We start from the raw sequence: 23,930 nt of genomic DNA, 5'->3' as shown, positions 1-23,930 counted from the left end.
GGAAGCCACTGACATTCTGTGGATCAATATTTCCGGGCCCGGAAAGCTTGCTGGAGACGCGAAAAGGGGTCGCTGCATTCGCCAAGGTCTGAATACAGCTCATTTCTCAGATGTCGATATGCCAGGCATGCCATATCGTCCTGACAAGAATCAAGGTATCGAGAAACTATCCCTCCTTTGGATTCGCTTGTACAATTAACGAGTAACCCATTGTTTTGTAGATTTGCAGAGACATTTCAGCTGATGTAGTGGAACGGAAACGTGATCTAAATTTGATGTTGCACAAATATAACTTGTGGTATATACATGGCTCACTTCCATTCTGTACATCCGCTCAATCGATATGCTCTACCCCTGACTTCATCATCATTATCAGCCTGGCTACGCCCACTGAAGGGCAAAGGCCTCTCCCATACTTCGCCAACAACCCCGGTCACGTACTAATTGTGGCCATGCCGTGCCTGCAAACTTCTTAATCTCATCCGCCCACCTAACTTTCAGCCGCCCCGTGCTACGCTTCCCTTCCCTTGGAATCCAGTCCGTAAACCTTAATGACCATCGGTTATCTTCCCTCCTCATTACATGTCCTGCCCATGTCCCATTTCTTTTTATTGATTTCAACTAAGATGTCATTAACTCGCGTTTGTTCCCTCGCCCAATCTGCTCTTTTCTTATCCCTTAACGTTACACCTATCATTCTTCTTTCCGTAACTCGTTGCGTCGTCCTCAATTTGAGTAGAACCCTTTTCGTAAGCCTCCAGGTTTCTGCCCCCTAGGTGAGTACTGGTAAGATACAGCTATTATATACTTTTCTCTTTAGGGATAATGGCAACCTGCTGTTTATGATCTGAGAATGCCTGCCAAAAGCACCCCAGCCCATTCTTATTCTTCTGATTATTTCCCTGTCATGATCGGGATCCGCCGTCACTACCTGCCCTAAGTAGATGTATTCTCTTACGACTTCCAGTGCCTCGCTGCCCATTGTAAATTGCTTTTCTCTTCCGAGACTGTTAAGCATTACTTTAGTTTTCTGCAGATTAATTTTTAGACCCACTCTTCTTCTTCGCCTCTGAGTTACTAAGCAAGGCAATATCATCAGCGAATCGCAAGTTACTAAGGTATTCTCCATTAACTTTTATCCCCAATTCTTCCCAATCCAAGTCCCTGAATACCTCAGTCTCACTGTTCGAATTCACATGCAACAAAGGGACAACATGCGCAGGTCAGTTTTTTCTGGCTAGTGGAGGCAGGGTATAAAACTATGAATATATTAATATTGACGGATGATCGATTATGTCGAGGGTAATAAGGATGCCAGAAAAGAAATCATTTACATCTACATTTGTGATACAAACGTCACTTAAACTTTATCCTTTATCCTTTTACAGGCTAGCCAACCGGAACTACCTCTGGCTAAGCTCCCTGCCTTTCTATACTTCATTTTCTCTCTCTCACTCTTGACGGAAGCCTATCTGGCCAGGATGCGTCATCAAGAGGAAATATGACACTGACCACGGAAAGAGTAAAATACGTATAGACTTCCCTGAAGGGAGCCTTGTTCACAATGTAATCAATGACGTCCTTGTTCCCCTCAAAAGGACAGCCGCCAAATGTGGAGTTCTCAGCGCTGGCAAGTTGGTTCGTATGTGCCAGGTGGTAAACGACAAAAAACACTAGAGCCGGTCTGTTGAAAAACGCATGCTGCCGATTTCATTGGCGGCACTATAGGGTTTTTTATAGCATCGCTTGTCATGTGGCTAGTGCTACGTCCGCAAACTGGCCGCTGTGTAAACTACAAATTTAGCAAATTTCGGGCGCAGGTAGCGGCCTTAGCGGGATCTGTCCATTTAGGAGACAACTGTTAGTGATGCCCGCAGGCGCCTTCGTTTCACAGAACACGTGTTATGGGAGAATATATGCACTACGTCTGCTGGCTTGGAGTGGCCCCTGGCACCGGCGAAAGATGCCGAGAGTGAGTGGGGCCATACTAAATCCAGTACAACAGAATTAGGAAGGCCCACTAAACTTGAACAAAGACACTCCCTCACCAGAAAAGGAATTGGCCTCCCTGGTGCAGTACTTGGCCAACAACATCCCGAATGATATCTACAATTAACCAATCGCCCTCAGTCCACAGCAGCTGCGGAGAACCTTACTAAGGCGGCGGTGAGACATGTAACGCCGCAGCTGGTGCTAAGAATATCTGGTTCCGGACAGGCCGCCAATGGAAACTCACCCGGTTAATTTTTAATGTCCGAAGTCTGTCGAATGAGGCTAGCTTAGCAGTACTCATTGAAGAACTATCGGACATTGTATGGGATATCATCCGCCTTAGTGAGATTAGAAGGACTGGTGAGGCTTATGCGCTGCTGAATAACAGCCATGTATGTCCTCGGCTATAGAGGTATCCCTCAGAAGAAGCAATGCGGAGTAGCATTCTTAATCCATAAGGACATAGCGGGCAACATTGATGAATTGTACAGCATTAATGAGAGGGTAGCAGTAGTGGTAATCAAACTTAATAATGAATGAATGAATGTGTGTTGTTTAGTGGCGCAAGGGCCAGATATGGCCAAAGAGCGCCAAGACATTGTTATTTATTTCGCGGTGGAATGATGAGTTCTGTGAAGTTGTTATGACGAGGCTGTAAAGGGGCCGGAAAACAGTCGCTTTAAAGTGCGCAAATTCTACCTGCAATAATATTATGGCGATGACTAATGATCAGTACTATGAGCCTTACACTGCAGTGCGGAAGAATATGATATGCAGAACATCTAAGATGCAAAAATTAGCTAGAGCACAACTGCCTCACCAGAGTCCTTGAAACACAAGGGCCTGGAGGCATGTGCTATACAGTACAACTATCCCAGCGGCATCCTCTAAAGAGAGGAAGCGCTACGAATGTATGGAACTCATTAAATGTAAGACCACATCTCTGAGGAAACCAAAGACTGTGCCTGTAATAATTAGTGATTTTGGACCAAGAGAAATAGCAGGATGGAGAGGAATGTGCTGCCGGTATGCTAAGGAAAAATGTCTCTTTCTCTCACATTCGGCTTCCCGACACTCCAGGAGGACGTGGAGTACGGTCAGCCTCTCCCTCCATCTGCCACTGGTTGGAGGCTCACTTCCGGTGAGTAGAAAGTTATGGGTGCCAAATGTGTGTCCTTTTCTGAGACGACAGAATAGAACGTCTGTTCGGCGCGGTTTTGTAGTAGAGGGCCAGAATCCTAACTGTGGTTTTATAGGGTGGAGCTTATTTTCCGTTTCCGCGTCCCACATGCGTTGCCAGTGGTCTCGCAGCCTCCTTTGCAAGAAACGCCTCAGATCTGTGACAGGCACCTCAGCGGTAGGGTTAGCGGCTCGCGATGCGATTGACGTGGCCATCTCGTCCGCCAGAACGTTACCCTCGATGCTCCTATGCCCAGGCACCCAACATATATTGATATGCTGGTTAGATATGTACGCTTTACACAAGACGGATAAGACGTAGTAGTTCTGCGGAAACCCGCAAGGTGGAGAGAAGTAATGAATAAAGGGAAAGTCAGACGTCCACCCGTTCGTAGCAATTGCTACAAAGGAAACCCACACGGGTTCTTCGAAAGGAAAGCCTCATAATTGAAGAAAAATTCGTCCTGGTCCGGGACTCGAACCCGGGACCACCGCCTTTCCGGGGCAGCCGCTCTACCATCTGAGCTAACCAGGCGGCTAGCAGATGGCAAGGCGAAGTCGAATTTGTCGACAACACGAAGCAAAGCAAGAGTTTGACGTAGTAGTTCTGCGGAAACCCGCAAGGTGGAGAGAAGTAATGAATAAAGGGAAAGTCAGACGTCCACCCGTTCGTAGCAATTGCATGGTGCATGGTGCAATTGCATGGTGGTTTGTGGTGGTAGCAATTGCTACGAACGGGTGGACGTCTGCCTTTCCCTTTATTCATTACTTCTCTCCACCTTGCGGGTTTCCGCAGAACCTCTACGTCAAACTCTTGCTTTGCTTCGTGTTGTCGACAAATTCGACTTCGTCTTGCCATCTGCTAGCCGCCTGGTTAGCTCAGATGGTAGAGCGGCTGCCCCGGAAAGGCGGTGGTCCCGGGTTCGAGTCCCGGACCAGGGCGAATTTTTCTTCAATTATGAGGCTTTCCTTTCGAGGAACCCGTGTGGGTTTCCTTTGTAGCAATTGCTACGAACGGGTGGACGTCTGACTTTCCCTTTATTCAAGACGGATAAGAGTTCATTAGGTACTGCAGTTTTGTGTCTATAGAGTGACATCAAGGCCTTCACAACGCTTAGGGAGTCTAGATATATCGCTCACTTTTGAAGTTTTGATTTTCTTTTATGCTTCACAGAACACAGTAATGCGTAGGCCTCGGCCGTAAAGATACTTGCTTCCGGATGCAGTACACCGTATTCTGAGAAAGATGGGCCTACGGTAGCATAGGACACCCCGGCATTTGAGTTCAAAGCGTCTGTGTAGAACTCTGCGCAGGAGTGTTTGTGCTGGAGATCTAGAAAATGCATTCGCATTTCGAGCTCTGGTGCGTGTTTTGTTACTTCTAAAAAGGATATGTAAGATTCTATCACCGGCCACTCCCAAGGTGGTAACAGCTTGGTTTGGATGCATTAGGCGAAGCTCGGGGAGCGGGACATGTATTTCATCACTAAGCTCCCGCACGCGAAGCGAGAAAGGCTGTCTTACAGAGGGGCGGTTATGGAAAAGTGTCCTACATGTCATATCGTCAACAGTGTTAAAACATGAATGTTGATGATTGGAATGTATTTTCAATGAATATTTAAGGCTGATGTAAGTTCTCTGTACACGGAGTGACCGTTCATTTGATTCTGCGTATAAGCTTGAATAGGGCTTGTCCTGAAAGAGCCAGTGGCCACACGGATACCTAGATGGTGGACAGGATCTAGAATCTTTAGTGCGCTTGGAGCGGCAGAGTTATACACGACGGCACTATAGTCAAATCGTGATTGAATTAGGCTTTTATAAACACTCATCAGACACTTCCTGTCGCTACCCCACGTTGTGTGGGATAAAATTTTAAGTGAGTCCATTGTCCTTAGACAATTTTCTTTAAGATACTTAATCTGCTGAATAAAAGTAAGCTTGGAGTCAAGCATAATACCTAGAAATTTGTGTTCTTTGTTGATAGGTCTTTGATGTCCACGCAGTTGGACACAAGGATCTGCAACCAGGCCTCTCTTTCTAGTAAACAGAACACAAGAAATTTTGTGGTGGTTGATTTTAAATCCGTTTTCTGTGCCCGCTTGGAAACCTTGTTCAAGCCCTGCTGCATCTGTCTCTCGCATATTGCGAGGTTACAAGATTTGAAGCCGATTTGAATGTCGTCCGCGTAGACGGAATAAAGAATGGCAGGTGGTAATGAAGCAAGAAGCGTGTTCATCTTCACGATAAAGAGCGTACAACTAAGCACGCCTCCCTGGGGTACACCTGTTTCTTGTGTGAAAGGTCGCGACAATACGTTGCCCATTTCCACGCGGAAGATGTGATTCTACAAATAGCTTTCAATTATTTTCAACATTTGTCCACAGATGCCAATTCCCGACAAGTTTCGCAAGATGCAGTAACGCCATGCTGTGTCATATGCCTTCTCCATGTCAAGGAATATTTATAAGAAAAACTGTTTATGTACATATGCATCACAAATATAACCTTCAATGCGTACAAGATGATCTGTTGTCGACCGGCCTTGTTTTTTTTAAATTATGGGTTTTACGTGCCAAAACCACTTTCTGATTATGAGGCACGCCGTAGTGGAGGACTCCGGAAATTTCGACCTCCCGAGGTTCTTTATCGTGCACCTAAATACATGGGTGTTTTCGCATTTCGCCCCCATCGAAATGCTGCCGCCGCGGCCGGGATTCGATCCCGCGACCTCGTGCTCAGCAGCCCAACACCATAGCCACTGAGCAACCACGGCGGGTACCGGCCTTCTCTGAAGCCACACTGATAGCGATCAAGTATATTGTTGAGTTCAAGGAAATGCATGAGTCTCCGATTAACCATTTCTTCAAGAAGCTTACACATGCTGCTTGTAAGAGCTATCGGGCGATAGCATGCCGCCAGAGATGAGTCGTTCCCCTGCTTCAAAACAGGGACCGTAATTGCTTCTTTCCATGTGTGTGGAAGGTATCCAGCAGCCCAAATAGTGTTGAAGAGTACGAGTAGTGTAACATGGGTGTCTGTGTGCAAGTTTTTGATTATGTCATACATGACTCGGTCAGGTCCCGGTGTAGTGCTCTTGCATGAGATCAAGGCAGCTCTTAACTCGGCAATACTGAATGGGCGGTTATACGCTTCGTCGTGTCTGCATTTACGTACAAATGGCTTAAGTTCTTCTATTTCTTTGTATTCAAGGAATGATGCAGAATAGTGTATTGAGCTTGACACACGCTCAAAGTGTTTCCTTAGAGAGTCTGCCTGGTCTTGCATGGTATCCCCTTGGTCGTTCACCAGAGGCAATGGATGGATTTGTTGCCCTTGTAGCTTTCTCAAGCCATTCCACACTTTTGCCTCCTGCATGTATGAACTAATCCCGGAGAGCAACCTCACCCAGCTTTCTCTCTTTGCCTGACGTCGTGTCCGCCTTCCCTGTGATTTAATTTGTTTAAAGTGTATTAGATTTTCGGTATTAGGCGATCTGCGCAATACGCCCCATGCCTTGTTCTGTCTCTTTCGCGCCTCTCTACAGTCTTCGTTCCACCAGGGAACATGCCTTCTTAGTGAACCACCATTCGTTTGTGAAATATACTACTCGGCTAAATCAATAATAAAAGCGGTAAAATATGCAATGGCATCATCCATAGTAAAATTATTTATAAAATCTGGTGATAAGTAATATGATTCTTTAAAATGCTCCCAATCCGCCGATGCTAATTTCCATCGAGTTATATGCGGAGGGTTCTCATGCAAAGTTATGAGGTTTAAAATTACAGCGAAGTGGTCACTTCCATACAATTTATTGATCACGGACCATTCTAGGTGATGCAGAAGAGAAGAACCGATAGCTAAATTTATTGCAGAATATGTGTTATGTTGGACACTGTGATATGTCGGCTCCTTGTTAAACAGGCAGGCACTAGAAGTCAAAAGAAAATTTTCAATTAATCGACCTTTCGCGTCGCATCGCGAATGGCCCCACATCGTGTTGTGGGCATTAAAGTCACCCACGAGTATCTAGGGGTCAGGAAGCTGATTAATTAGGTTATGGAAATCGTTTTTTTTCAGGTGATAGTTAGGCGGTATCTATAAAGAGCACACAGTCACCAGTTTGTTAAAAAAGATTGCCCGAACCGACACGGCCTCATGGGGCGTCTGGAGGGCAATCTGTTGACAAGCTACAGATTTATCCGCTACTATTGCAACACCGCCGGAGGCGTTAGCCTCGTTGCGGTCATTACAATAAATTATATGCTGACGTAAAAAGTTTGCTTGTGTGGGTTTAAGATTTATCTCTTGAACACACAGCAACTTGGAATTGTGTTTGTGTATTAGGTCTCTAATGTCGTCGAGGTTATTGACACAATGCGGTGGAGCTCCCGCACCGCGGGACGGCGCGCGCAACGGCCGGCGCCATGGAAGATGACGAAGCGCGTACGCTTCACGCTCTTTTTCTGGCCCGCCATTAAAGAGAAGCGTATACTTTGTAAGACTCGTCTTCAATCTACGTTTCGTTTTTCTGGTGGAGGTGCGGGGTACATGCTACCACGCCCAGATCGACCGCCGTCTACAAGCCCAGTACGAAGTCCGGTCGAGCTGACTCGTGTTCACGTACGGACAAGCCGTGAACTTCAGGGACTGCCGCCTGAGCACGAGCCTCTACCCAATCGAGTCGGAAAGATGAGTACATCAGTTCCGTCTTCTTCCTCAACGGCACCGACCGAGGTCGTCCTTAACCAGCCGCGAATCCCCACATCCTTCCATGGGGACACTTTCGAGGATGTTGAGGGCTGGCTCGATCACTTTGAGCGTGTCGCAGAATTCAACAGCTGGACTCCAGAGCGCAAGCTACGAAACGCCTACTTTGCCATCGAGGACTACGCGCGGACATGGTTTGAGAACCGTGAGGCGGTCTTATGGACGTGGGATGAATTCCGACGCCAGCTAATCAGCACATACGCCAGCCTGGATTGCAAGGAGCGAGCTGAATCTGCAAGTCAGGCGAGAGTATAGCGGCCGAACGAAAGCGTCGCAATGTTTGTCGAAGATATGTGCCTACTTTACCGAGGCGCGGATCCAGCCATGCCGGAAGAAAAGAAGGCCAGGAACCTGATGCGTGGTGTGAAGCAAGAGTTATTTGGTGGCCTAATACGCAACCCACCAAAGACCGTCACAGAGTTTCTCGTGGAAGCCATATCAATGGGAAATGCACTGCAGCAACGAACAAGGCAGTACAACCGCGATGTGTCGACCCTATCGCGTGAGCCTCTCGCTATACCCTTGGACAATACCGACGCCTTGCGGGAGCTCATTAGGATTGTTGTCCGAGAGGAGCTCCAAAAGCTTCAGGTGGCTCCGGTATCGGTACCGCGAATCGCTGCAGTACCGATACTGAGGTTGTCCTGCGGTACCACGGCTGAGGTCGTCCGGGAAGAAATCACGCAGGCAGTACAAGTCCCGGAGCGAAGCGAGGCACAACAGCACGTGGTACGGCAGCCACGGCCTCGCATGTCGTATGCGGAAGCTGCGCGAAGTTCGTTGTCTCCGACTTTTCACAATGCGCGCGATGTCCCGGACTTTCATGGTGTGCCCGCTGTTGAACAAGCGACTGCCGACCTCAGGACTCGCCACACGCCATTCATGGCTGAAACACGACCACCCCGCAAGAGCGACGTATGGGGCACTGCAGACCGGAGACCCTTATGTTTTCATTGCGGTGAAGCCGATCACCTCTAGAGGTCCTGTCCTTACCGCCGAAATGGGCTGCGAGGATTTTCACTGAATGCGCCTTGCCTACGCAGTGGTGAACGTCCCCTCGAGATTGAAGCCTACCTCGAGGACGCCAGGAGCTCATTTGGCCCACGATTCCGTGGCCCCCGGTCACCGTCAGCTGCCCGATACAGATCTTCCGGCCCCGTCTTCACGCCGAGCGCAACAAGGCGTCGCTCACCCAGCACTGCCTCACGGGAAAACTGAGTCCTGCGACCTGCGGAGGTGAGGTGGCTGACGTTGCGAACGCTGAAGATCCTCCATTACGCCGACCGCGATATGACACAATTGAGACGCAGAGAAAGCAGTGTAGTTCGGTGTCAGTATCTTGCGACGTACCAGTTACCATTGATGACCACGAAGTCACGCCGCTAATCGACACGGGTGCGGACACGTCTGTTATAGGCCAGAATCTCGCGCGCACGCTGAACAAAGTTTCAACGCAATGGACCGGAACTCAAATTCGTACTGCAGGGGGGCACCTCATAATTCCAATGGGCCGGTGCACGGCAGAAGTCAACATTCGGGGCTTCACGTACATCGGCGACTTCGTCATTCTTCCTGAATGTTCAAAGGACCTTATACTCGGCATGGATTTCCTTCAGGCGAACGGTGCGATCATCAACCAGCAAGAGTCCAGAGTTAGCTTCGCTACTACGCAAGCCATAGCGAACAGTAATGACAACGACATTGACATCGCGCTTCGCGTAGCTGACGATCACGTAACGTTGCCACCCAAGAGCAGCGTGCTTACCCTTGTCCGATGCGACATGGACGATGACGCCGAAGGTATTGCTGAGGCCAACATCCCCCTGCTTCTTGAGCGCCACATTTGCATAGCCAGAGGGCTTCTTCAGGTGCGAAAGAAATGTTCAGTCGTTTTGCTAACAAACTTTAGCAACGAGTATCGGCATGTATCGCGAGGAACGACAATCGCATTTCTTCGCGAAATCATTGATGTCACTGACATTGCCACATTGGAAATCGCATCGTCTCAGCAATCTGAGTTACCCAGCCGAAAAGAACGGATTCACGTTAACGCTGCTCTGCCAGACCATCAGAAAGACGGTCTACTGAGTCTTGTGAATGAATTTGCGGACTGTTGTTCAACGCCATACTAAGTAGGCGCACGTTCATCACAAAGTACCGCATTATTACTCACGAGTCTGCACGTCCTGTTGGCAGCATCCTTACAGAGTGTCTCCAGTGGAAAGAGAAGCGACCATGCATCAGGTGAAACAGATACTCCAAGACGACGTGATCCAGCCGTCCACAAGCTCGTGGACCTCCCTTCAGTGTTAGTCAGAAAGAAAGATAACACGCTACGGTTCTGTGTAGATTGCAGGAAATTGAACAGTGTCACCAAGCGTGATGTTTACATTGCCCCGCGTCGACGACGCATTAGATCGTCTAGAACATGCCATGTTTTTTCTTCGTTGGACCTTAAATCGGGGTATCGGCAAATCGAAGTTGATGAACAGGATCGTGAAAAAATAGCGTTTATGACACCGGACGGGCTTTATGAGTTCAATGTACTCCCCTTCGGTGTCGGTTCCGCACCTGCCACTTTTCAGCGGATGATGGATACTGTGTTTGCTGAACTCAAATGGCAAACCTGCCTCGCATACTTCGACGACGTCGTCGTTTTCTCGAGCACGTTTGACGAACATCTCGCACGACTTGAGAGTGTCCTCGCTGCTATCCGTACTGCCAGCCTCACCATCAAGCCTGAAAATTGCTACTTCGGGTTCCAAGAGCTCAAATTTCTTGGCCATGTCGTTGGTCCTAACGACAAGTTAGCTGCCGTCGCCGAGTTTTAGCCACCCACAGACAAGAAGGCTGTCCAACGCTTCCTTGGTTTGTGCGCATAATATAGGCGCTTTGTCGAGGGATTCTGGAGAATTTCTGAGCCTCTGACACGGCTTACACGCTACGATGTGCCTTTCATTTGGGCGGACGAGCAGCAGCAGTCGTTCAATGAATTGCGCCAGCGTTTGCAAGCGGCCCCGATACTTGCTCATTTCGACGAAGACGCTGACACTGAAATCCATACTAACGCCAGTAATACGGGTCTCGGTGCACTTATTGTGCAGTGGCAAGCTGGTGCGGAACGACCCATTGCTTATGCAAGCCGCAGTCTCACCAAGGCTGAGAAGAACTACTCAACCACTGAAAAAGAATGCTTAGCGGTTTTGTGGGCTATTGGTAAATTCTGACCCTACTTGTACGGTAGACCCTTTAAGGCTGTCAGCGATCACGACGCCCTGTGCTGGATTGCCAACCTCACGGATCCTTCAGGCAGACTAGCCCGTTGGAGCCTGAGCTTACAAGAGTACGACATAACAGTTGTCTACCGATCTGGGAGGAATCACAGCGATGCTGACTGTTTGTCACGTGCACCACTCCTTACGACGTCATCGGACCCTGACCATGACTTGCCATTTGTCGGCGCTATTGACGCCATAAAGATGGCTGAGCACCAGTGTGCTGACCCTGAGCTGCTGCCGTTGACCGAGCACCTTCAAAGAGTTGCAGGTGTTTTACCCCGCTCGCTTGTGCGCGGCTTATCATTGTACCGCTTGCACAACAGCGTCCTTTACAGGAAAAACTGCGGAAGCGGTCCCAATACGTACCTCCTTGTCGTGCTGTCGGCGCTGCGCCAAGACATTTTGCAAGCCTGCCATGATGAGCCATGCGCGGGGCACCTGGGATTCGCTAAAACATTAGCAAGAATGCGACAGAAGTATTACAGGCCCCGGCTTTATTCTTCTGTGAAACGGTACGTGAAGACCTACCGCGATTGTCAGAGCCGCAAGAAACCACCAGTTAAACCGGCTGGCTTTCTCCACCCTGTGGACCCTCCTCAAGCACCGTTCCAACAAATAGGAATGGATTTACTTGGGCCATTCCCAGTGACCTCTTCGCACAACAAATGGATAGTCATCGCTACCGACTACTTAACTCGGTACGCCGAAACCGAAGCTATTTCGCAAGCAACTCGTATGAAATGGCCAAGTTCTTTGTACGCCACATCGTACTACGACATGGTGCACCGTCTGTTGTCATCACCGACCGCGGTACAGCATTTACAGCCGAACTAATGCAGGACGTTCTCCAGCTGACGCATTGCTCCCACCGCAAGAGCACTGCGTATCACCCTCTGACGAATGGATTAACGGAGCATCTGAACAGAACCCTGGCTGATATGCTTTCCTTGTATATCGACGTAGAGCACAAGACGAGGCACGAGATCTTACCCTATGTGACCTTCGCGTATAACTCTGCCGTACAGGAGACTACGCAGTATACGCCGTTCGAGCTTGTATACGGCCTTCACGTCTCATCCACACTTGACGCCATGCTACCTCTGGCTGATAATAGCCCGACCAGCGAACACGTAGAAGAGTTCGTACAAAGAGCTGAAAGAGCCCGCCAGCTTGCTCGGCATTGTATCCGGAGCCAACAGTATGCCGACACCCTTCGGTACAATCAGGGTCGACGCGACGTCCATTACAATACCGGCGCCTTCGTGTGGGTCTGGACGCCCATCCGTCGCCGTAGACTCTCGGAAAAGTTGCTCCGCCGGTATTTTGGTCCCTACAAGGTTACACGCCGCCTCAGTGACATCACCTACGAAGTCGTCCCCTGCAGTTCTGACCCCGGTTCGCCCCGTCGTCGTCTTCGCGCTGAAGTTGTTCATGTAGTGCGCATGAAACCCAACTATGCGCGTACGTGAACTCCGAGCTGCACCTGAAGAGCTCCATTTGTTGTCGTCGCTGAAAGAACTTTTTCACGCGGCCGAGACGGTCGCTTTTCGCATGGGGGGCAATTGACACAATGCTGTGTGGGTCTCCCGCACCGCGGGACGGCGCACTCAATGGGTGGCGCCATGGAAGACGACGAAGCTCGTACGCTTCACGCTCTTCCTCTGGCCCGCCATTAAAGAGAAGCGAATATTTTGTAAGGCTTGTCTTCAATCTACGTTACATTATGGGGAAGTCCTCTAATATTCCACTGTAGTACTTCTGCATCTATGTGTTGGGTGCTGTGTGTTTAAGAGACGAGGATTATCTCACGGGCCTTTTGCAGGCACCGTGACGGGAGTTTTGTCTCTTTTGGAGTGATCTAGAGTGCCTCGCCGCTCCTTAGGCGCTGATGGCGCCGTCTGGTTCATCGTTGTGTTCATCGCCTCTTTCCAGGCGCTGGACACGCGCTCTTCCGAGCGCTTCGTTTGACATGAAGGCCTCGGCATGTTGGACGAGACCTTTGAGGCCACCTGCCCGGAGCTAGATGGCCCCTTCTCTTGGGCTTGGGTTGCAGCGCTAGCTGCGGCTACCGGGGGGGGGGGGTGTGGCGGATGGCGTCACTGCCGCCTCACTGGGTGTGGGTCGGACAGCCGCCGGAGACCGTTGTGGCGCTGCCCCCTGACGCGCCACTTCGGCAAAGCTGCTCTTAGGCAGGTATGTCACCAGCCTGCGTGCCTCCTTCAACGATATATTTTCTTTCACTTTGATCATGACAATTTCCTCTTCTTTTTTTCCAAGACGGGCACGACTGCGAATACTCGGCATGCTCCCCATCACAGTGTATACAATGAAAAGAGTTCTCGCGAGCTTGACATATGTTCATGGGCACTACATGTCGCACATGTTTGGCGGCCTCGGCAGCACTGCGAGCTGTGACCGAAACGTTGGCATTTGAAACATATGAGGGGATTTGGCACATATGGCCTAACACGAAGTTTGATGGACGCGGACTCTGCGGACTCGGGCAGAATACTTGAGCCGAATGTGAGTATAATGTGTTTGGTCTTGATTTCTTTGCTGTCACGCCTGATCTTAGTTCTTTTAACATTGATAACATTCTGGTCACTGAAGCCCTCCAAGAGTGCATCCTCAGTGAGCTCCAGCAAGTCGTCGTCCGAGACAACACCGCGGCTTGTGTTCATCGTACGGTGCGGGGTTACAATTACTTGAGTTCCCCAAATGACACTAGTTTTTTTTTTTCAATTTCTCATATTGTTTTAGATCGCGGAGCTCCAAGAGGAGATCACCGCTTGCCATCCTCAGCGCCTTATAAACTGGACCAAAGACTTCAGTCAATGTCTTAGAAACAAGGGATGGTGAGATTTTTCGCACTGGTTTAGCTGGTTTTTCAGAGTGGATCACGTGAAAACGAGGGAAAGATTCTTTTTGCCGACAAAAAACTGAAGACTTCATCGGTGCGCCCTCTTTTCTGAGGGCGATCAGGAAGAGGAGGGAAGGAGGTTGCCATAAAAGAATTGAATTTTCGGCAATAACGCCAGCCACCCACCGTGGAGTCCTACAAGAGGACGCTACCGGGACTGTAAGAACAGGTCCTGTAAAGTCCAGCTGTACGTCATCCCTCTAACCAAATATGAGATAACCTAGGTTGGCTATTCACACAAGGTTCACCCTTGCTGCCTGGAAAAATTGGAAGAGAAGCCAGGAGAAGACAGGCAGAGCGGAAAGTGAGAAAACGACGAAGGCTAGAGGGAGAGAGAGAGACAGGAAAAGGCAACTACCGATTTCCCCCGGGTGGGTCAGTCCGGGGGTGCCGTCTACGTGAAGCAGAGGCCAAAGAGGTGTGTTGCCTGCGCCGGGGGGCCTTAAAGTCCGAACACCCGGCATCGGCTCAATCCCCAGGATGCGCCTTTCCACGTTCGCGGCTAAGCCGCGCACGGCTACACGCGGGAGGTTCCAACCCTCGTGTACGTGGTGTCGCTCAAACTTAATAAGAGGTATAGAATAAAAGTAGTGCAAGCCTACGATCCAACATCCAGCCACGACAATAAGGAAGTAGATCACTTTTGTGAAGATGTTGAATTAGCGATGAGAAAAATGTGAACTCGGTGTACAGTAGTATACAGTGACTTCAATGCAAAGGTGGCGAATGGCGGAAAGCAGGCGGGTGGACAGGCAATTGGTAACTACGGCGTAGATTATAACGAACGCTGAAGGAAAGGTGCTGGTAGAATTCGCAGAAAGGAATAAGCTGAGAATACTCAACAGTTTTTTTCAGGAAGCGAAGCGACAGAAAATGGACCTGGAGAAGCCCTAAGGGTGAAACAAGAAATGAAATTGATTTCATACTTTCTGCCGATCCCAGCGTAGCGCAGGATGTAGAAGTGATATGTAGGGTAAAGTGCAGTCATCATAGGTTACTGAGAGCTAGCATTCACGTCAACTTTAAGCGAGCAAGAGTAAAATTGGTCAAGAAGAAACACGTCAACTTAGAGGCAGTAAGGCTAAAAGCAGACAAATTTCGGGTACTACTCGCAAACAACTTTGCAGCCTTACAACAGAGAGATAAGGACAATGACATAGAGTTAATGAATGAAACCGTAACGAGGCTTGGCTTAAGAGGCAACAAGTGAAGTGGGAGCCAAGTCACCAATGCAACCAGTAGGCAAGCTCTCAAGTAACAAAGGACGTAATAAAGAAACGACAAAGAATGAAAGTGAATCAGCAGATAAGATAGAATTCGCAGAATTGTCAAAACTGATGAACAAGGCGAAAATAAGTAAAATTCGGAATTATAACGTGAGAAAGACTGAGGAAGCCGTAAAAATGGACGCAGCCTGAAATCAGTGAGAAGAAAACTTGGCATAGGACCAACCAAGATATATGCACTGAAAGATGAGCAGGGTAATATCATTGAACTAACGCAAAAGAGCGATAACTGCTCAGGAGCAGAAAGGCAACTGACTTTATTGCGAAGAACGGCTTGTTCTTATGCAGAGGACGCTATGACGTCACAGGGCCGTATGTAATATTTATTCGCATCATATAGTTCCATATCACAAGACGCCACGCACAAACCTTGCGCTACAACACTCCTTCCCAATTAGATTAAGTTCGCACTCCACTTCCTAGATTCCTCATGTCCAAACCTATCTGGCCGACGTCGCGCACGGCTGCGTCGTCGAGGCATGACATTGGGCTTCCTTGGAACTTCTGTGCTCTGCTCTGCTGGGGATGTGTCCTTGTGTGAAGTGGTTGTTGGTGCCGTAGTCGGAGAGTCGGTTGAAGTCTGAGGAGTTGGACTCGGCATAGAGTTCCGCAATGCAGCTTCCATGGGTTGTGCGGTGGCCATTGCGAGTCTTGTAGTGGTGTCTACGGGATCTGTATCTGGCGGTTGTTGTGGCTCGGCCAGGCGCATCGTGTCGGGAACTAGCTGCAATGGTTCAGTTGAGACAGGTCTAGCAAAGGAGTGACGCAAATAGTCGGTATTCACAAAGCAACACTTCACCCGCCACATTCACATGATATGTTACTGGATTCACAATCTGCGTAACTACGCCGTCTTCCCAAGTCACATTTTCACCACCAACGCATTTAACAAACAATTTTTCACTCACTAAGAATTCACGTTCAATACCCCAGTGCTTATTTTTCTGCCGCTTGCTGTTCAGCTGTTTCTTGAGCATATCTTGCTGAAAATCGGGTTTTAGGAATGACAACTTGGTCTTATAGGTTGCCTCTTTAAGAATAGTTGTGCAGGAGTGCTGCCTGCCACACTGGGTGGCGTGTTTCAATAGCTTTCAGAAAGCTGCCTAACACGGCTTGCACCGATTCTCTGTTTTGCGAGACATCTGATAAGAGCTGTTTCAGCAATTCGCGCTTCGTTGTTTGCACCACACGTTCGTCTGCCCGCTCGAAACTGGGTGATAGGGCGGCGTTCTTGTATGTTTAATCTGGATTTTAGCCACGTACTCGAACTCCTGTGATGCAAATTGTGGCGCGTTGTCACTTACAATTTCGTCGGCAAATCCGTACGCTGCGAAGGCACTTCGAAATTGGGAATCATTTGGCTTGTGACAGTTTAAGTCATTAGCACTACTTCAATCCACTTAGAATAGACACAAATTAAGTCTAGGAAGTTAAGCTGTCCTTTGACAGTAAAGTCAGCATGCAGCCTTTGCCAAACCTTTGCCAAAAGACAAGTACGACCTTAGGGTCGTACTCGTCGTTGAGACGCTGCATCTGCGTTGTTTGTGTCCAGTAGTACAAGTCACGGTAGTACCATCTTCGTCGCCGGATAAACTAACTCGGAAGAGCGACAACGGCCCAGGAGCAGAAAGCCAACACACTTTATTGCCAAGAACGGCTTGTTCTTGTACAGAGAACGCTATGGCTTCACAGGGCCGTGTGCAATCTTTAATCGCACCATATAGTTCGATATCACAAGCGGTCACACACAAAACTTGCGCTACGACAATCATCAGCAATCTCGAAGGTACAATAAATTCTATTCTGACCTGTACAGCACCCAGAGGATTCGGGAGAACTCCATTCGAAATGATAATGAACAGGATACAGAAACTCCTCCTATAACTAGAGATGAGGTCAGGAGGCCCTTGCAAGACACAAAACGGGGAAAAACGCCAGGAGAAGGTGGGAATAACAGTCGATTTAATCAAAGATGGAGGAGACATAATGCTTGGAAATCTGGTGGCTCTCGATACGAAATGTCTATCGACTGCACGCGTCCCAGAAAACTGGAAGAATGCAAACATTACAGTAATCCACAAAAAGAGAGATATTAAATAACTGAAAAAAGGCCTATTAGCTTACTCCCAGTATTATATATTTACCAAAGTAATATTTAATAGGATACGGGCAACACTAGACTTTAGTCAACTAAAGGAACAGGCGGGCTTCAGGAAGGGATTCTCTACAATGGATTACATCCATGTTATTATTCAGGTTACCGAGAAATCCGCAGTATATGGATTTCATAGATTACGAAAAAGCATTTGATTCAGTAGAGGTGCCAGCAGTCACAGAGGCATTGCCTAATCAAGGAGTACAGACCGCCTACGAAATACCTTGGAAAATATGTGCAGAGATTCCACAGCCACTTAAATTTGACACAAGTAGGAAGATAGCTCTAAAGAAAGGAGTCACACAAGAAGACACAATTTCTCCAAAAGTTTGCGTGCTTGGAAGAAATATTGAAGCTATTAAACTGGGAAGGTTTAGGAGTAAGGATCTACGGAGTAAGGACCTCAGCAAGCTTTGGTTTACCGATGACAATGTTCTATTCAGCAACGCTGCAGACCATTTACAAGAAATTATTGAGGAGCTTAACAGAGAGAGTGTAAAAGTGGGGCTGAAGATTAATAGGCAGAAGACAAAGATAATGATGAATAACCCGGCAAGGAAACGAGAATTCAGGATCGCCAGTCATCCTATTGAGGCCGTGAATGAGTACGTTTACCTAGGTGAACTAATCGCAGGGAACCCTGACCAGGACAAGGAAATTCACAGAAGAATAAAAATGGCTTGAATCGCATACGGCAGACATCGTGAACTCCTGACTCGAAGCTTACCGTTATTTTAAAGTTATGTTACCGGTGATGACATATGAAGCGGAGACTTGGAGACTGACAAAGAAGCTTGAGAACCAGTTAAGGACTGCGCGAAGAGCGATCAAACGAACAATGTTAGGCATAACTATAAGAGACAGAAAGGGAGCGGTTTGAATCAGAGAGCAAACGGGTGTAGACGACATTTTAATTGACACGAAGAGAAAAGAATGCTGCTGAGCAGCTCATGTAATGGGGAAGTTAAATAACCGTTGTACCATTAGGGCGACATAATCGGTATCAAGAGAAGGGAAGCGCAGTAGAGGACGGCCGAAGACTAGGTGGTGCAACGAAATTAGGAAATTGGTGGGTGCTAGTTGGAAGCGGTTGGCGGAGGACAGGTGTAATTGCAGATCATGGGGAGAGGCCTTCATCCTGCAGTGGACATAATATAGGCTGAAAATGATGATGATTATGATAGATACGGGAAAAGCAGATTTCTGATTGAGGTCGACAACATCAAAAAGCGGTCCTCTATAGGCATTAAGACTTGCTGAATCTGGTTGGCAATGAAAGAGTGCGGCTATCTGCGTAAAAACTAGAGGTATACACGTCTGCGACGATTGGATGGACGCATGTGCCACAATTCTAGGTTTTACTGTGCTACCACGTGTCATTTGTGCGTTCTTTCCTTGGTTTCAATCACTTGGAGACTGGCGTCCTCCCTGTTCTATTTTGTTTTACTATAAACCGTTCTGCTGTTTCATAAGCGCCGGAAATACATAGGTCATCAATTATCAAACTAACTCAACTGACTGTCGTAGGAAAAATCTTCCTGCCTACGCAAGAATGAATAACGGTCCCTCTTTTATTTTGGAGTGGTATAAATTACGCTACTGAAGTTAATAACTGTTAGCCTTTTTTTACAGAGATGATACGTCCGTACATTCTTCTGACAAAGCCATTCGCTTCGGCTGTCAAGCTAAGCGCAGACCTTAGTAACACGTCTACCTCTTGCCAATATAACTCTTTCAGCGGTAATCCTTCAAAGACAGAGTTCGAACCACAAGATTTTTTGTCATAACGCTGCAATCAAACTAAATGGCAATTTTTCGTTGTTTCTGCTAACGAATGTTCATCCATGGGTGTTATCTCTGGGTCAATTCCTAATGACGTTGATACTTACGAAGCCAAATAGCCTATGGAATTGGATGATCCATTCACAAAACGTCACTACTTCTTACACTGTACCAAGAATTTATTCACAGTTAGATATCTATTCTATCGCGACATGGGGCAATGCTTCTCTAAATCTGTATCACCAACACCGCATTTAGGAAAACAATATTGTCACGTGCTGGTGACGTTGAAGAACACAGTAGCAATACCGTAAAAGACAAAACTAACTTTTATTGGGCGAACCTGTGCCCACAAAAACAGGCTACAATTATAGCACAAGGATAGCGGCGAACACGGTCAGCGATCGTCGAAAATCTGATCAGCGGGTCTAGCGCGTCCTCTTTTATACATCAGTCGACGAATGTTCCAGTGTAATCGCTGGGACCCGCGTGCCTTCCAGAAAGTTCTACATCATTCGCGTCGCGCACACGTGCGATCAGATTACACAAGGTTCGGTCACAGACAGCGGATGGAAGCATCGTTAACATTCCAGAAATTTCCGATACACGCAGGCGCGTCCTGCGCTGTGCGATAACATTTGTTAGGTGCTGAAACGTGTCGCCTCATATAGACAAACAAGTCCACGTGACAATACCCCCTCTCCAAAAGCATCGACCCGATGCTGCAAACAAACGAAAGTAATAAACAAAACAACTGTAGCAATGATCGTGTTGACCATTGATTATCGTGGCGTGATCTGTGTTGTTTCTTGCGTCGCCGTGTTGTAAGCGAATATCACGTACGGCAGGACAGCATCCCAGGTCTTGTGTTCGACGTCGACGTACATTGCTAGCATGTCGGCGAGGGTCTTATTCACCCTCTCTTTAAGACCATTCGCCTGTGGGTGGTAGGCTGTTGTCCTCGTGTGGCTTGTCTGCGTGTTTTGCAGAATGGTTTGGGTGAGCTCTGCTGTAAAAGCCGTTCCTCTGTCGGTGATGAAAACTTCTGGGGCACCATGTCGCCGCAGGATGTTCTCGACAAAAAATTTCGCCACTTCGGCTGCGCTTCCTTTTGGTAGAGCTTTAGTTTCAGCGAAGCAGGTGACATAGTGCTTCGCTACGACGACCCACTTATTCCCGGATGTTGACGTCGGAAATGGCCCCAACAAATCCATCCCGATCTGCTGGAATGGTCAGCGAGGAGGTTCGATCGGCTGCAGTAATCCTGCTGGCCTTGTCGGTGGTGTCTTCTCGGCATGTCTTGACGCCGAGAAGTCTTGACATGTCTTGACGCCAAGTCTTGACGCCGGCATGTCTTACTGGACGCTCAGACGCGACCAGTAATATCTTTCCTGTATCCTCGACAGTGTCCGGGAGAATCAGTATTTGGATCGTCGCGTAGGGCGTGCGGTACTTCCGGACGTAGCGCTGATGGTACAACAAGAACGTAGCTGGCGCGGACTGGTGAGAAGTTTTTCTTCACAAGCAGGTTGTTTTGTAGCGTGAATGAAGACAACAGACGCCTAAATGCCCTAGTGACAACGTCGGTGTTCCCTTCCAAATACTCTATGAGACCTTTTAGCTCCGGGTCTGCTCGTTGCTGTTTAGTCGTCTTCCGTGCTTATTATTTCGACGAAGGCGTCGTTGTCCTCGTCGTCTTGCGGTGGGGGATCGATGGGGGCGGGTGATAAGCAGTCGGCGTCAGAGTGTTTCTTCCGGTCTTGTATATTACCGTGACCTACGTTAATACGCACGTCTACTGGCGCTCACTCAATCACTCACTCACCTTAGTACTCACATATACTAAAAGTCATGAGCACTTACATTTATACCATCGTTGAGTTCAGTTAAGTTTATTTGCCTTAAGTATTCCCGATTTAAGCGATACTACATAAGGGATTGGTATAAGATTCGAATGTACACTTGTTCAAGTAACGTTCAAGTGAAGTTCAAGTGTGCATATATATGCACATACATAGTAAACATATTCAAGTATATTCACACGTGTTCACACATATCGCAGCCATTCATACACGTATGTATATACAAACAACATATCTAAGGAAAATCATGTATAACGCAGTTGGAGGTGGTCAGTGACCTGTTGTAAAAATACGGATGGGCAGATTATGTCGACAATGGTAGGGGGGAGGGAGTTCCAGTCTGCCGCCATGCGAAGAAAAATACGAGGCTAAAAATGTTGATGTTCGTGAACGTGGTCATGAAACCTGCTGCGAGTGACTGGTCCGGTATGAACTTTGCGTTGCGGGAGTGATATAGGGTGCTTGATGAAGGATAGGACTGTGAAAGAATTTGTGGTAAAGAAAGAGGAAAGCGATGCGCCAACGTAAAACGAGGTCCGGAAGCCCGGATAGTGATTTCAGTGACGTGACGCTTATGTCATATGAGTGCGACGAATGGATGAATCGAGCGCCGCGGTTTTGTACCGCTTCGAGAGCGTCGATGAGATATGCTTGATGCGGATTCCGGACTGCTGAGGCGTATTCTAGTTTCGGTCGTACAAGCGATGTGTAGGCAAGTAATTTTACGGGATTTGGGGCTTTCCGCAAATGACGTTTTAAGAAACTTGAATTTTTGTTAGAAGCTGAACTGATGGTATGCACATGCGTACGCCATTGAGGTTGTCTGATACAGTGACACCTAGGTATTTATTAGTGTCAGTTGATTCAAGAGCGAAGGCATTAATTGCGTACGGAAACGTCGGAGGATTATGGCTGCAGGGGAACGACATGCTTTTGCATTTGTTAAGGTTTAGTGTCATTAACGAAGTGGTACACCATTCCGAAATATTAGCAAGGTCACTTTGTAGGGTAAATTGTTTCGAAGTGTTAAGTATGGTGCGGTAGATAACACAGTCGTCCGCGAATATGCGTATATTACAGGATACATGCAAAATTAAGTCGTTGATATAGATTAAGAATAGGAGCGGGCCAAGAACCAATCCCTGGGCGACGCCTGACGTTACTGGAACCTGAGTGGACAGGTGGTTATTTATAACAACGTACTGCGATCGATTAGTAAGAAATTTTGTGATCCATGTTAAGACAGTAGGATGTAAATTTAGCTGGGAGCGTTTTGCAAGTAATTGTTGGTGAGGCACTTTATCAAAGGCTTTAGCATAATCAAGAAAGATCGCGTCAGTCTGTAGATTACTATCCAGGTTAGTGTGGATGTCATGTTGAAAAACTGCAAGCTGTGTTTTGCATGACAACCCCTACGGAAGCCATGTTGTGAAGGATGGAAAACGTGATTACTCTCAAGAAAATTTATTATGTGGTAGTAGATCACATGCTCCATGATTTTACAGGGGACGCTTGTTAGAGAGAGATAGGGCGCTAATTAACTTGGGTATTTCTGCTAACTGACTTGAGAACAGGAACGACCTTCCCTGTCCTCCAGTCGTCTGGAACGACTCCTTAAGAAAGCGACTGTGAGAAAATTAGGTTGAGATAAAGTGAGACGTTGGGTTTGGTGTTTTTCAAGATTTTGGCATTAATTTCGTCCATTCCAGTAGAAGATTACGGTTTGATATTTTCTCTTATGGATGAAATTTCATTTTCACAAAAACTTGTCGCTGGCATGTCACAATGAAAGTCAAGCAAATGTACCCAGAGGGGTGCGCTCACTTCGTCAGAAAGGGCAGAAGCGAACGTCACGTTGAACAAGTTCGCACAGTCCACGTCCGCAATTCTTTCATTCATGTCACTCGTGGGCACGACTTCTCGCGGTTCGTCGTCTTTCAGTGTTTTCGAAAACTGTTCTTGATTAGTTTTTAGTAGCTTCGGCGATTCTAAGTGGTAAAAAAAGTGCTTTGCTTGATGTAGAGTATAAAGGTAGTTTTTATCTGCTTTGTAATATTTCTCCCATGCATTTGGTTGATCTCTAAACTTTGCAACCCGGAATAGACGTTTCTTTTTATTTTCAAGCATTTTTAATGTTTTCGTAAAGCATAGTTTGTGACGACTGGCTCTGAAACTTACTTTTGGTACAAAGTTATCGGTATATTCCTTGAGCTTTTCTTTAAAGCGTGTCCAATTGGCATCAAGATTATGGTGGTGAAAAGTTGTCTCAAATGTGGGAAAATATGTGCTAAGCTTACCTCATTTATCGCTTCATAATCACCTTTGTCTTACAGCTGTATCGTCTTCTTGTACATTTCGCACTTTGTTGGTCGAAAAGAACAACCGGCACGAATTGCTTTGCGGTCGCTGAGTTCGTTAAGATAATGGATGTATGATAGGTTTTCGGGGTTGTTGGTTAATATTAGATCTAAGATATTGGATTTATCTTGTGAAACACGTGTTGCTTCAGAAACTAGCTGGGTCATGTTAAAATTGAGGCAGATATTGAGAAAGTTCCTGGCCTCGGTTAGTATGGTCGATGAACATATATTATCAGTGCACCAGTGTATTTGCGGGAAGTTAAGATCGCCAAATAGTAGTATGTGTGCATTTGGGTGAGCAGCAATAAGCTGACACATGCTTTGGTTAAGCTGGCTGCAAAAT

The 23,930-nt window shown here is 47.4% G+C and overlaps 2 non-coding genes across 2 annotated transcripts; one reads left to right on the top strand and one right to left on the bottom strand.

Moving 5' to 3' along the window:
* Positions 1 to 3,631: 3,631 nt before the first annotated feature.
* TRNAS-GGA (transfer RNA serine (anticodon GGA)) lies at positions 3,632 to 3,706 on the bottom strand. The gene has a single exon. It is a non-coding gene; the product is annotated as a tRNA-Ser (tRNA).
* Positions 3,707 to 4,039: 333 nt separating this feature from the next.
* Positions 4,040 to 4,114, top strand: TRNAS-GGA (transfer RNA serine (anticodon GGA)). Its single transcript has one exon. It is a non-coding gene; the product is annotated as a tRNA-Ser (tRNA).
* Positions 4,115 to 23,930: the final 19,816 nt, after the last annotated feature.

Source organism: Dermacentor variabilis, chromosome 9, assembly GCF_050947875.1.
Source record: "Dermacentor variabilis isolate Ectoservices chromosome 9, ASM5094787v1, whole genome shotgun sequence".
Lineage (NCBI taxonomy): Eukaryota > Metazoa > Arthropoda > Arachnida > Ixodida > Ixodidae > Dermacentor > Dermacentor variabilis.
Note: the sequence above shows the minus strand (reverse complement) of the source record. Positions and strands in the feature narration are given on the sequence as shown.